General features: G+C 39.3%; 1 non-coding gene across 1 annotated transcript; it reads left to right on the top strand.

The window, feature by feature from the left end:
* The first annotated feature begins 8,597 nt into the window (after positions 1-8,597).
* Positions 8,598-8,704, top strand: LOC140894036 (small nucleolar RNA R71). Its single transcript, XR_012153590.1, has one exon. It is a non-coding gene; the product is annotated as a small nucleolar RNA R71 (small nucleolar RNA).
* Positions 8,705-11,753: the final 3,049 nt, after the last annotated feature.

Below are 11,753 nucleotides of genomic sequence, written 5' to 3'. Positions count from 1 at the left end.
GGAGCTTTGCCATTCCATAACTCGTATGGTGTTTTGTCCACTGCTTTAGTGTGGACGTTATTCAACAACAATACCGCCGTTTCAAGCGCATAGCCCCAAAACGAAGGTGGAAGCTCAGTGAAGCTCATCATGGATCGAACCATGTCCAACAAAGTTCGATTACGACGCTCCGATACACCATTAAGCTGTGGTGTCATAGGAGGAGTCCACTGAGAGAGAATCCCATTCTCTTTTAGATAGTCCAAAAACTCGGTACTCAAGTATTCTCCACCTCGATCCGATCGAAGTGCTTTAATACTTTTACCTAGCTTGTTTTCTACTTCAGCCTTGAATTCTTTGAACTTTTCAAATGCTTCAGACTTATATTTCATTAAATATAAATACCCATACCTAGAATAATCATCAGTAAAGGTAATGAAGTAGGTGTGGCCATGTTGAGTCCCTACTCTAAATGGGCCACAAACATCTGTATGGATCAAATCCAACAGATTTTGACTACGCTCAGGCTTCCCCTTAAAAGGAGATTTAGTCATTTTCCCTTTTAGGCAGGATTCACAAGTAGGTAGAGAGTTAATATCAGACATATCAAACATGCCCTCTCCCACTAGCTTGTTCATCCTCCTTGAGGAAATATGACCTAGTCTAGCGTGCCATAGGTTTGCCGGGTTTTGACTATCGATTTTCCTTTTGTTTGTTGTTGCCGGTTTGTCAATACAATTCACTGGAACGTCTTTTAGTTTTAAATTATATAGATCGTTTTCAAGTTGTCCATTTCCAATTAAACATTCATTCTTGTAAATACTGCAAATCCCATTCACAAAATTACAAGAATAACCATCTCTATCAAGCATAGAAATAGAAATAATGTTTTTAATTAAATCTGGCACAAATAAAACATCTCTCAACAATAATTTAAAACCGTTCTGCAATATCAAACAAACATCTCCAATGGCCGTAGCTTCAACTCTGGAACCATTCCCGAGCCTCAGCTGGGTCTCACCCATTCTAAGCCTGCGACTTCTTGTCATCACCTGCAAATCATTGCAAATGTGAGATCCACATCCGGTATCCAATACCCAAGAAGTTGTATTAAGTGACATGTTTATTTCGATATAGAACATACCCTTTGCAGTTCCCAACTGCTCAAGATACTCCTTGCAGTTGCGCTTCCAATGACCCGGCTTCTTGCAGTAATGGCAAACATCCTTGGATTTTCCATCGTTTGAAGCCTTTGTCTTTTGCTTCTTCTCGGGTTCCACTTTCTTGGGTGGGGCAGAACGTTTCTTGCCCTTCATACTTGGCCCCTTCTTTGCAGAAGATGAGGAGCCCACCAAGAAAGCTGGCTTATCCTTCTTAAGTGTGGATTCATATGTAACGAGCATATTGACCATCTCTTCAAGGGTGGCCTCTATCTTGTTCATATTAAAATTTATCACGAATCCATCAAATGAAGAAGGAAGAGATAGAAGCAGCAAGTCCACATTGAGTTCATGCTCCAACACCAAATCAAGGGTCGCTAACTTCTGTATGAGCCAAATCACTCGTACCCCATGATCACGGACCGAAGTCCCTTCACGCATGCGGCACGTCATCAACTCCTTAACAGTAGAGAACCTTTCAGCCCTCGACTGAGCCCCAAAAAGTTCCTTGAGTTGCGTGTGAATGTCAGCAGCATTCACCGTGTCCTCAAATCGCCTCTGGAGTTCATCAGACATCGAGGCTTGCATATAGCATTTGGTCTTGATGTCATGGTCACACCATGCATCAAGTTTGGCCAATTCCTCCGGACTTATGTCAGCTGGTGCTTCCTTCGGAGGTGCTTTCTCTAACACGTAGAGCATTTTCTCCGAAGTTAAGACAATCTTCAACTTCCGGAACCATTCCGTATAGTTGGCGCCAGTCAGCTTGTTTTGTTCGAGGATCGAGAATAAAGGATTTCGCGAATTCATTGTATGAAATACTGAAAAGGAAAACAGACATATATCAATGATTGTTTAACAATTTACTAAGACATAAAATAGGCGAATTTAATTTTATGAATCTCACTCCCACTATTTTAACGATTTCACCACCCTCTAGTGAAAACGGGAAACTTTTTCCTTAGTGAGAACATGGAGTCCAATTGACAAACTTATGGTCCCGAATAATATCAGCCAACCATAATTCTCAAAAGGTAGAGCCCAATTGCTTCCAAAGCAACCCCCATGTGTTTACCTCATGTCCAATAAGGGCCCAATAATATGACGCCGTTTAAAGTGACATGTCAAGATGACCCATCAATATTAAGTTGTGATGGACGGTCGCCATGTGGATCCCCCAATAATATGAGCCGATCCCATGGGAGTTCCACCCAACTTACAACATTTGTCGATCCAATGTACAGCTTTCCGACGGACGGCCCCCCCAATAATATGAGCCGGACCGTATCCGCGGGTAGCATCACATACATTGACCGTTGATGGAAGGTAGGAACATTTAAACAATATTTAAATTTCCTTTATTTATCTTGATATAAATTTTAAATCATATTTAAAATGAGGGATTTTATTTATAAAAATATTTGTCTCATCATATTTAATTTATTGCATGCATTGCCGGATTCACGCAATTTATGTCTAAACATGCATACAATCATAATATCACATATTATATAGGATGATCGATTCCATTTCTAATTGACCCGTGGTTGCCAATCACGGGTCTTAGTCCAATCCTAGGTAATATGCTGTATGCAAATGCAATCCTATTACATATGCTTCCAATTTACATTTCTTCAGTCTTCATTGTCTGCTGGGCCCACCATCTTCAAATCTTGATCTCCCACTAAATCTAATGTATTTACAATAAATAACAATGACAAGTAGGGGATACATTTTTAGGGGTGGGAACGGGCTATAAACCAAGCCCACTTTTATTACATATGACATTCATATCGGGCCATAAACCAGGCCCATTAATAAAACCAACAACAATAAAGACAAAATGTAAATTCCTAACATACACCTACAAAATTGGTCATGGCAATCGATCATCCTTATCCAATAACATTTAATTCAAAATTAATTTATTGGATAACATGCTGTGGCAATTCAAATTTAAACAAGATAAAATCATATTTTATATATAAAATCACATTTCACATATAAAATCATATTTTATCTCCATATCAAATAAAATCATATTTTATCTATAAAATCCAATTTTACAAATAAAATCATATTTTACTCAATATATCATAAGATCATATCTTATCATCAATTGTACCAAAATAATTGATTTCAAAATTCAATTTACGGATAAAATATTAAAATTTTCCAAAAATTCAAATTTATCCAAAATCAATTTTAAAATTTACGGACTCGAACAATTCGATCCGAAATCTCGTGAACCAATCAAAAACAATTTTTGACCGGACCAAAAATAAAATTTTAACATATTAAAATTAATTTTTAATAAAATATTAATTTTTCCCGCGGGCCACCCGGGACACTCCCGGGTTGGCCCGCACCCGGGGCGCGGGCCGGGGCAGCCCGGCTGCCCCCTTAGGGCAGCAACGCTTGCTGCCCTGGGCGGCGCCGAGCGCTGCCCTGCGCAGCGCCCAGCGCTGCGCTGGGCAGTGCACAGCGCTGCCCTGGGCAGCGCCGTGCGCCGCCCTGGGCGGCGCCGTGCGCCCCCTTTGAGCGGCGCCGTGCGCCGCCCCTGGGGGCAGCGACCATCGCTGCCCCTTCCGGGCAGCGATCCAATCGCTGCCCGGGTTTCGCCCCCGGAAAAAAAAATTTTTTTTTTATTAAAAATATTTATTTTGTTTCAAAAACCGAGACTCAAAAATTTTGTACAATTGATTAATTCAATCGATTGATCTGAGCAACCTGGCTCTGATACCACTGTTGGAAAACTGGCGAGTTCCCAGACCAATTACGATTGATACCCGGTGCAGCGGAAGTTTAAAATTTTTCTCATGGAACGATTCCATGGTGTGGGTATCAACCATACAACGATTGAATTACGTGTGTGTGTAAAATTTAAATAACAATTAAATAAATTTTACCTCAAATCTCGCAACGAGATTAATGGACACCAACAGAACAATTCTGCTCTTGTTGTCTCTCCCTGGAACCGATGAACGCCTTCAATCAGGTCCACGAACAGAGGTTTAATCCCTCTGATAGATTGCACTAGAAAATCTATCAGAAGTTTTCTGCGAAGAGAATACACGAATTTGATTCGTTATTCCTTACTGCGATTCAAAATCACAGACCGGAATTTTCTCGGGCAGAGCAAAGGGAGGGGACGGCCGATCGACTTTGAGAGGGTCTAGGGTTTTCGAAATTTGCTCTCAAAATTTATGACCTGTTGTGTGTAATTTCTGTACTGAAATAACTTATTTATAATGCAGGCCACTAACACCTTAGGGCCCATTAGTCATAAGCTGGGGCCCGACAAGCAAAGCCCGCTCGTTCAGAAATTAATATAAAATTCATCGTGACTCCGATTGATGAAACGATTTCACCAATGTGCACAGAAACCATTTCTGCACGTTTTAAAGTCAAAATAAATTTTCCTGAATCCGAATTCAGTGGTTTCCAAAAATGTCCATCCCTATGTCATTTTAGGAAATCCTACTCCCTTACTCTTATTTAAGAAGTCCAACTCCTTAGTTCATTAAATTTAACTCTTTAAATTTAACTATCTCAACGGGGATTAAAACTCCATTACACTGTGTGACCCTCAATGGTTCAGGGATACAGCTAGCCGTGGGCTCACAACTCCTTGTGACTCGGAACAACACTTTCCGACTTGCCCAACGAATCATGGTAAAGCGCCTAGCAACATCGCCCCATGATTCCCTAGGTATCACTGATAGTGCCTACAAGAACCAGTAGATTTTGGTTAACGTACAGTACGGTCCCTTCATCCAAATATCCCGATCGAATCAACAACCATTGGTATATCGAGAGTCGCTCAAGATTCGATAACTATGCAATGCATCTTGAAGATCAAATTAGTGACATCGCATGTGCTACTAAGAAACCATTTCTTAAATCACATCAAGTACTCTGGCCAGAGATTTGTCACACTAATATCTCCTCAGATCGCATAGGATATCCACACTCGCAAGTATGTGGTGAATCCTTGACAACAATGCATTGACTCCTATATGTGTCGTAACTGTACCCAATCTCGACACCTGATGACCCCCTCAGAGTCGGTAAACGAGTCAAAGCACAGTACTAGCATATAGAGTCTCCATGATGTTTCAAGTCGTAAGGACTAATGGTGTACAACCAAAACCGCGGACTTTATCCACTCGATAAGTGATAACCACTTGGAAAGTCCGGATAGGGTAGTTCGACTATTCATCCTATGAATATCCATTTGCATGCTTCGAACATCTCCATGTTCCCTACCAATGAAACGTGGTACTCCGCATCGCAAATGCTAGTCTCAAACTCGAGCGATCCTTATCCTTATTATCGGACGGCTCAATCGACTAGGAACGGTTTTAGAATATACAGTGACTATAAGATGTATTTCATGATAGACATCTCCATGTTCTACCACATCTTACATACACTATAGTATATTCAAGGTCTTTATCAAAACAACAATAGTATATCACAATATAACAATATGAAGTAATATAAAGTCATTGCCATAAAAGTGTAAATAATATTAAACAAAAGATTGTTTATACAAAGAGTCAACAAAGCCCATAGCCACACAGTTGGCTCACTGGGCACCCACTCTTACAGGCCTTGCAATGTTCAATGGGATTCACTTCGGTATTACTTGGGAACTAACCTCGATTATTATCTTTCAGTGCATTTTCCAGCTGCCCAATCTACCTTTCCATCGATTTCATCATGGCACCCATATTTACCATATGTGTCTCCAAGCTATCGAGACGAGACTTAGTTCTAGCCATCCTCTTACCATATTCCTGCACAAAAGTACTAACCACATCCTCCAAAGAAGGCTTCCCTTCTCCCTTATTTGCATAAGAAAAATTTTCATGGTTACACAATTCAAGGTGAGAAGAATTAGGAACAGGGTTACCTCGATAACCTCCATAACGTCTTTGGTTGATGTACTGAGCTTGTCCAGGAGGATGAGATTTCTCGATGGCGACCGACACACCTGCTGAATCTGCGACATTCACCTTGTTTAATGCAGCCACTTGTGTCGTCAAAGTAGATAACTGAGCCGATATAGAGGTGAGAGGATCAACTGCATATGCTCCGATATATTTTTTTTGACTCCCATACGTTCAGACGACCATTAAAAACTATTGATAGTCATCTGATCCAGCATGTCATAGGCCTGTATAGGGTCCTTAGCAAAGATGGTACCTCCAGCAGTAGAGTCCACAAAAATTCTCATAGGCGCATTCTGTCCATTGTAGAACCACTCAATTTGCTCCCAATCTGAAAAATTGTGGTTAGGACAACGTCTCAATAAATCTTTGTACCTTTTCCAAGCTTCATATAGTTGTTCAGAGTCCATCTGCCGGAAGGTACTGATCTCGATCTTCAGCTGGGTGTATTTGGCAGGTGGAAAATACTTCGCAAGAAATTTGACTGCCATGTCCTCCCATGTAGTTATGTTGCCGAACGGTAATGATTGTAACCAACTTCGCACCTGGCACCTGAGAGAAAATGGAAACAAACGTAAGCGTATTATATCCTCAGGAACTCCATTTATTTTTACCATGTCAGTAATTTTTAAAAAAGTCCGCAGGTGAATATGAGGATCAGCCGTGGCGCTCCCATTGAATCGGTTCTGCTGAACCATGTTAATCAACACCGGCTTCAATTCAAAGTTTTTGGCATTTATCGTCCCTCGAGCGATTCCAGAATAATGAGCCTGGATCGTCGGACGGAAGTGATCTCTGATAGGCACTAAGGGAGGTTGTTGTACGTTCTCTTCAGCCATTCTTTTTAATTCTTATTCTCGTCTCAGTCGTCTCAGTTCTCTTGCAGTACGTTTGATCTCCAGATCAAAGAGTATAAAATTAGAGCTTTGAGATCGTCGCAGAACTTCAATCAAGAAGAATAAAATCAATCAGTAACTAAAAATTAAAATAAATAAAAACTCTAAATTAAAATCTAGACTAATTGGTAAAAAGACTAAAATAAAAATAAAAAATTTACTCCCCAGCAACGGCGCCAAAAACTTGTTGCGAATTTTACACTCGCAAGTGCACGGTTGTCAAGTTTTAGTAAAGAATGAGTAAAATGTCGATCCCACGAGGAGTAATATGAAAATATTCAGTACTTGTAATTAAAATAGTCGTACATTACCATGATTAGGACACGAAACCAGATTCTAAACATCATTCTTAACAAACTTTTCTAACTCCTCATGCATAGCATTGACCCAAAATTCATCTTTCAAGGCTTCTTCAACCTTTTTGGGTTCAATGTTTGACACAAAGCATGAAAATCTTACCTGAGAATACGTAGAGCTCATGCAGATTATTCCAGCCATTTTTCCTGTAATCTACCTTCTCTTTCCTTCGGGTTTGCATGTCTCCATGTACATCTTCAATGACCTGTGAAGTTGGATGATACTTTTGAATTTTATTAGGTACATTATTACCAACTTCAATTACTTCACTGTCCTCATCCTCATTCTCATCAGTGAGCTGTTCAACTTTCGTTTCTAGAGATTTTGCAGAAGGTGTTGTCACAGGTGTTATGACACCTTGGCCTTCTTGAGAGCTGCAGGAAAAGGTGGTGGAATAACAATATTTGACTGTGATGTGGGTGGTTGTGTAGAATCAGAAGACTTACCTGCAGTTTTCCTTGGTGTAGCTGGTTTTGATTCTTTCTCGCCTTGTTTCTCACCCTCAATTATCTTCCCACTTCTCAATTCAACTGCTTTGACCTGCTCTTTTGGATTTTTTTTCCGTGTCACTTGGCAAAGTACCCATCTTTCTGCTGGACAATGCTTTAGCTAACTGCCCTATTTAATTTTCCAAGTTCTTAATCGATGCATCCTGATTCTGCATTCGGGTCTCAGTGGATGATATGAACTTCTGCATCATCTGTTCCATGCTTGATTTCTATTCTTGAGGCTGTCTTCCATACTTCTGATTCCCATATGACCTATTATTCTGTCTTCCCCACGAAACGTTCGGATGTTGTTTCCACCTTGGATTATATGTGTTCGAGAATGGATCATTCCTAGGGCGGTTCTGATTTCCCACATGGTTCACCATTCCTCCCTTTGGCTGATATGAAGGATTGTCTGTCTGACATTCTTTTGTGAAGTGTTCAGCACCACATTTCTCACACCACACTTCTTGAATACGCATCACAGACTTCCCTAGAGTTAGCTCTTCAATCCTCTTATTCATGACTTCAAGCTGAGCTGCTACTGAGGTGAATACATCAACTTGATGCATTCCTGCAGGTCTCCTGGCTGCGTTCCTCTCAGATTGAGGATGATAGCTACCGGATGCCATCTCCTCAATTCACTCATATCCGTCCTCTGGTGATTTTCGTAACAAATTTCCACCTGCAGATGCATCTAACATGGTGCTATTCGAGTGAGGAAGACCATAATAAAAATTTTGTACCACAAGACCGTCTGGTAGTTGGTGATGTGGGCATCTCCTCAGTAGATCTTTATAACGCTCCCATGCTTCATAGAGTGTTTCCTGTTCGCCTTGAGCAAATGTTGTAATGTCAGCTCTGAGTTTCATTGATTTGGACGGTGGAAAATATTTGGTCAAGAATGCCTTTGTGAGATCATCCCAAGTAGTGATGGAATCTGCAGGTAGATTTGTTAGACATGCTTTAACTTTATCTCTTAAAAAAAAAGGGAATAAACACAAACGAATAGCGTCATCAAAAACTCTCTGCATCTTAAAAGTGTCACAGATTTCTAGAAAATTTTTCAGGTGAGCATATGGGTCATCGATTGTCATCCCACCAAATTGGACTGTGTTTTGCACCATTTGAATGATAGCAGGCTTAATTTCAAACAGGTTTGCTGCTATGGTTAGCCTGATGATGCTTGGTCTGGCATTTTCAATTGATGGCAAAGCGCTATCCATCATGGATATGTAGATAGGTGGTGCATTATTCTCATCTTCTCCAAATCCACATAGCCGTTCTTGGTCTGCCATTGCTTCTTTTTGTTGCCTTCTTCTTCTACGAAAGGTTCTTTCAATTTCAGGATCAAAAGGCACGAGTTCTCCTTCGGGTGAATGTTGAATGCACTGCAAGAGAATCCTGCAGTTCACAGATGAAAATAGTGATTAAAATTGAAGTTGAGAAAATTAAATAAGAAAAATCTAAGTAATCAATAGTCCCTGACAACGGCACCAAAAACTTGATCGGGCAAATACTAACACTTATATTAAGTATAATTATCTCTCTTTTATGCTCAATATTATCGCAAGTGCACGACTCAAGTTATAGAAAAATGTACTAACTACGAGTATCGTCCTCAGGGACTACGTCACAATAATTCAATTATTTAATTTCTATACCCCAAAGTAACGAAAATTTGATTTTCTGATTATTCTAAAATTATAAAGTAAAGAATTCAATTTAAAAATACTTAAATGAAAATAAAATAAACCACAGCAATGCTTAGCGCAGAAAAATATAATATGAGGAAATTTTGTTGGAATCTCGGTTCACCTTCCCCCAAATTGAATTTGGATGATTGAAATTACTTTACACTCATAAATTTGACAAGAACTCCTTAAATATTGACACTCTCTCTCGACTTGATGTCAATCTAATTCAAGTTAATGAAACAATCAAATATCTTTGATTATTTATCATTACTGATTGCTTTGCGTTCATTGAATTTCTACAACTTTCAACCTGGTGGTCTATGGTTATCAACATGTACTAAATATCATATCTCTATGCATATTTTAAGTCCATGGATTTTATCACTCGTCCTAATCATGAATATATCTCTCGACAGCAATTCACAATCTACGAATATATATTAAAGTTAGCTACTCCTCAACATAGAATAATAAACCATGATAAAATCAAATACTCGCATAAAAACTCAATCAATTCGTCCAAAGATTCAATCACAAAAACATGTTGCGGGGTTAGGATTCCCTAAATTCCAACAAAATAAAGTTTAGCTACTACAACTCATAATAAAATTCAAAATAATAAAGTTTTTAACATAAAATTTCAGAAATCGCGAATAAGAAGAACTCCCAACGAGAAGAAGAAACTTTCGATCTTCCGAGCCGTCTCCCCTTGATTTGCTGCGTTTTTCCAACCCTAAAAACATCTGAAAATTTTCTATATATATTTCCCTCAGAGTCCTTTCCATAAAAATCTCCCGAAATAAGAATTTCCAAAATCTCACGTGGGCGCTCGGTCTGCTGATTTTTATCGATCGAGCGCCCTAAATTCTTTAACCTTCTGCCCGTCTAAATGATTCCAGTGCTCGTTCTGCTCTTTTCGGCAGACCGAGCGCTCAAAATCCTCCAACTCTCTGCTTGGAAAAGTAATGCCAGCGCTCGGTCTGCTCTTTTCAGCAAACCGAGCGCACCCCCTTGTGAAGCCCGAAATTATGATTTTTTTCTCTTTCCTGCCAATTTAACAATAAATCAATAGGAGTAAACAAAACACATAAAACTACACTAAATGCAAACAAAATTAGAAAAACATTAACAAGACGACAAAGAACGAATGCAAAACACTAATAAAACAAACAATAAAACATGGAAAAATGACTCTTATAAAAAAGAAAGAAAACAAATCCGTAGTCGGTCTTCCAAATCCGGTCGATCGATCTTCGTCTTTGTTGATTGATGTTCTTCACGTTTTCATCAAATTTTCTCCTCCAAATCTCACGTTTAAGCTCTCTTGATTTCTCTTGTGTTGTGCGGCTGCTTCCCTCTCTCGTGTGCAAAAGAATCCTTTTTATATGTGCTTCAAATCCAATAAATAAAAGCTCACGAAAGTCCACAAGTTTCTTTCCCGAAAAACACAAAATTCTGACTTCCGCGACGGCGCGGGCACGCAGTAGAAAGGAGCGGGCGCGCATGAGCTTTGAATTTGAACTTTTTTTCACGTCCAGGACAGCACGGGCGTGCATGCCTCTCGCATGTGCAATTCTTCAACTCGCGACAATTTTCAAAAAATCATATCTCGCAATCTAACCGTCGGATCAAGCGGAAATTTTGACAGCTACAAAACATCTTAAAATATATTATGAACGGTGGGGATTGGATTTAGATGTCTCAATAATATCCAGTAATTTTCTGAAGTTTTTGCTCCAAAATTCGTTCATCCGCTTTTTCTCGCTACTTTTTCTCCAATCCTTGCATCTCACAAAAACAACAACTAACACGCATAATATATACTTGATACAACACAAAAGTCAAGTCAAATCATATATAAATTAAGTGCATAAAATGCACTTATCAAATTACCCCAAACTTTGACTTTTGCTAGTCCCGAGCAAAACAATAACGAGCAATATAATTGGCCTCCGAATTCTTACATTTCAAGATTCAATAAACATGTAGTATAATTTTCTCAAGATTTCTCATGTGTGTGTGATTTACCAATTTTGTCTATCCTCCTCGCTTTCGATACACTAATGCAACAAGTTTGTTTCATAGAATTACCAACTCCGCTCTCTGGTTTCAAAACACTCTCCACCAAGTTCAACTTCTACTCGCTAAGATCAAAAGGAATTTTCATGTATATCATCGTTTGTTCATAAAATCACCGGATTTTGCACCCAATTTTATTTTA

This window comes from Henckelia pumila, chromosome 3, assembly GCF_033568475.1.
Source record: "Henckelia pumila isolate YLH828 chromosome 3, ASM3356847v2, whole genome shotgun sequence".
NCBI classification, from domain to species: domain Eukaryota; kingdom Viridiplantae; phylum Streptophyta; class Magnoliopsida; order Lamiales; family Gesneriaceae; genus Henckelia; species Henckelia pumila.
This window is presented reverse-complemented; position numbering and strand designations above follow the sequence as displayed.